Source organism: Gossypium raimondii, chromosome 2 (assembly GCF_025698545.1).
Source record: "Gossypium raimondii isolate GPD5lz chromosome 2, ASM2569854v1, whole genome shotgun sequence".
Lineage (NCBI taxonomy): Eukaryota > Viridiplantae > Streptophyta > Magnoliopsida > Malvales > Malvaceae > Gossypium > Gossypium raimondii.
The window spans coordinates 34,638,420-34,642,527 of NC_068566.1; positions in this window are offsets into that span (position 1 = coordinate 34,638,420).

The window sequence follows — 4,108 nt, forward strand, 5'->3', positions numbered from 1 at the left end:
ATCAATAACATTTGAGTATTTCGTGAGCATGATGCAATGCAAAAAGGTTCTTACCCAAACCATCCGCTACACACCACAAGTTCCCTAGAACTCGTCTGCCAAACTCAACGAATACGAGCAAAGCTTGATGTGGTAAAACCACCAAATAACAATAACGCAGTAAAACTGGCGAATAATAAATAATGCGATATAATTGCTAATCCCCTTGGTACTCCAAATGCAATGCACTAAATAAGAATAAATGCGAACTTAATATGTAGCTGGTACTCCAAAAAACTCCTCTGTCAACCACAAAATATCCCATCCCAATGTACATGCAATATGTCATACAATCTTATACATAGCCATAATTTAATACTTTTCACATTTAATGGACATGTTCAACATGCCCTCAATAATCGAATGCTTTCTGTGAATGGAATAAATGTTCCAACTTTCAAATTACCATTAATATGGTACCATTCAACATTACAAAATTTTACATACTTTTACAAATTTCAAATGTGCATGTGTAGCAACCTTTCCAATATAACATATCAATTTTTTTCATGCAATTACATCATGCATAAACTCATATTTCAGCAAATCATGCCATACATACAACCAATTTCATATCAAATAACACAATCATGCATCACAGTATCATTCACAAAATCACAATGTCAAACTAGCAACTTTGCTAATGCATCTATCTTTTAGGGCTCGAAACGTACCTGGTTCGACTACTTACAAATTAATTATTTGGTTATTAAGCGAATCCAATCATCAATCTAAATCATCAAATATAACATTTTAATTATCATTATCAAACAAGTTTATGAGTTTAAAACCCATACCTTATTTTACGTTTTTTCGCAGCACACTAGCGAATCTTTCGATTTCCTTAACAAACCATAAAATGAACCGAAATTAAAAATCAGTATAAATTCAATTAATTAACCTATTAAACAGCCCCCTAAACACCCACTTATGGGTTCAAACCAATCTCCACAATTACAACTTTTTACGAATCCAAACTAGTTAGACTTCTTACACTATTTTTATGCAATTCGTACGCGCGAATGTCTTTCGGTTTTACGATTGATTTGGGGCGTTCGGGTCAGCACCTAACACATTTACATACTGGAAAATCAATAGCCACTATTGATTAAAATATTTCATTTAATCAATCTACAATCTTTACCTAATAACCATGTCGAAACAACAAACTAACTTCCCGATTTGTGAGATCCGAATGGCCAATTGATCAAGAATTTTTTTCACTAATGAATATGTAATCAAAGGCATATTAGGAGGGTTTAAGAACTCAAATTAATGCTGGAAATAGATGGGAAAAATTTAGAAACAAAATAGCCCCGTTTCTTGCACCTAGGAGCACGCACCACCACCCATGGTGGCTGAAATTAGGACTGATTCAAGAATGATATTGAGATCCTTTTAAAGATGGAAAAATACCTTTAAAATATTTAAAATTCTCCCAAATTAAAGATATGAAAATTTAGATTTTTAATTGACAATATTAATCAAGAAATTGAAAGAAAACAATAACTTACACAAGTTAGGTGAAAGGGGCGACAATGACACTTTTTAGGAACGATAGGCATCGATATTGTAGACTAAAGATTTTAGATTTGGGGCTGGTTTAACTCCAAAAAAATGGCAGAAATATGATGGAGGAGATGATGCAAAATCTCGTGGAAAAAAGAAATGAAAAAGATTATAAAACTAGGTATTATGGGCGACGACAACAATGGAGAAAGGAAAAAATTGAAGAGAAAAGAGGAGAGGAGAGGGGAGGAACGACTAGGGTGAGTAAAAATAGAATAAAGCTTGATTATTTTGTGTAAAATTTAACATTTACACCTAGGGTTACAAGGGTATGGACGACACACACATTAAAAAGAAGAGATTTTGTAAAATTTAATTATTTTGTAAGGGAAAAGATTCAAACTTGAGACCTTAATCTAATTTCCATGCCTGTACACTTATCAATTAACCATTGGACTATTACCTCATTTTTGAAATAATTTTGCAATAGTTATTTTAAAAACAAGGCATGCCACATACTAAAGTTTGATGCAAAATATGCAAAATAATAAAAATAATACAATAGAAGGGATTTGAACTTGGGTTTTAAGGAATGTTTCACTAACACTTAGACAACAAACAAATACCTCATTTATTTCCTAAAAATGCACAAATAATCTCAAAATTTAGGGCATTACCACACACTCTCTATTCACAAACTTGATTCTACTAACCCCCAATTTTTAGGATGTTATGATTCTCCCCTCAAAGGAATTTCGTCATCGAAATTTTATTAGTCACAAAATCTGTTACCCCAATTTTCTTCAAACCGGCCCACCATGCTTTCACTGTGCAACTCTGATTCCAACACAATTTCAGACAATGCGTCTCTTTAAATTCCCAACATATATCTTGAAGATCTAAGTACGAAAATGTTACTAACAGATTCCTCTACCCCAATTCTCAATTTTAACAAAAATTCTACTGGATGATGCTTACCATAATATCTACAAACTTAAACACTAGCTGATCTAACAGTTTCTTCAATAATAACTACTACAACATTTCGTTGAGGTTTGGCTCCTCTGGCACCTTTTAAAAGTGGCAGATTTGGACTAGTGGAAGCAAACTCTCTCATTTTTCAAACTTTATTCTTTTCCTTTCTCTTGCACTCTAAGCGTTTACTCTTTTCTTCCATTTTAGTCCTTTCTACCAGAATCTTGAAAACCTTTTCTAAGACTCCCAACATTGCTTGGGACACTGCATCATCCCTAACTTCCTAGTTGTCGCCTTCAAAAGTAGGCACGATCATGAAGTCATTCGTATCAGGATTAGGCATAATTACTTGAGAAGCAAATGGCTCAACTTGGGCTGCTTGACACTAAGACCTAATTTTCCTCATTTTGCGGTTGTTCATTATGTATCCTATGATCTTAAGTTTGATCTACAATTTCACAAAAATTATTTAGCAACTAAATTCAGTCAATTTAACAGTAATACACCTCAAGTGTTTACTTATAATTTAACAGTAACTTTTCTATGGCAACCGACATCGAAGTCTCGGACTTGTTTTTCTTTGTAGAATATCATTTTTAAAATTATCTGTGGCTTGTTTTTCCCAAATTTCCCCTTTTTTCATGTATGCATGCATGCAAACTCAATTTTGAAAATCAAAACTCAGTCCGAGGTTTTGAACCTAGGCTCTGATACCACTAAATGTAACCTCTCAAATCCGACTTAGACGTTAGGGCTAGATTGAGAAGGCTACATCAGCCACCGAAATGGCTAAAGCTAACTTACATTACTTTTGAAGACTTTAAATAAACTCATTTTAGAGAAAAGAAAACGTAGTTGTACTTTTGTGTTAGTTTAAAACATTCATTTATTGGGTCAACTGTACTTAAGATTCATTTTATTGTTGATAGTGTTGTTTTAGAAAAACCATTTGCTTGTCACCCATCTTTATAAAAACTCGATGTTAAACTAATGTAGAGGAAAAACCATTTTTCAAGCCATTTTGGAACCTAGTTGCCTTATCAATTTGTTTTTCAAAAACGGTTCCTTTGCAATGCAAAGAAAATTAGGCAATAATGTCAAATTTTACTTAAACCCGATTTCATGCATTTTTCGGTTGTTATGCTTGAGTAACCCATGCATGCAAAAAATACTCAAATGAAAAGTTACCAAGTCACAAACCAGATATAATTAAAATTACAAACCAAAACCAATAGTGATCGATTAACACTTATTAAAAATAGTCCAAGGTCCAAGGTGATTCTCTAAATGCCGGATCTGGTCTTAGTTTTATGGTTTACTAGAAAAGCTAAACGCTATAGGGTTTGAGCTTATGAAAGCTTAGTGTGAGTCGAACAATTATTTAAACAATCATAAATAGCAAATACAATGAAGCATATTAGCATTAACAGAAGAACAAAGAAGCATCATTGGAATTTCTGTAACACCCTTTACCCGAGACCATCGCTGGAATCGAGCACGAAATGTCATCTAACTTAACTTACTAGTTCGGAGCATAAAAATTTGCTTTTAAAATTAATTTCACTATTCACAACAAAACTATCCA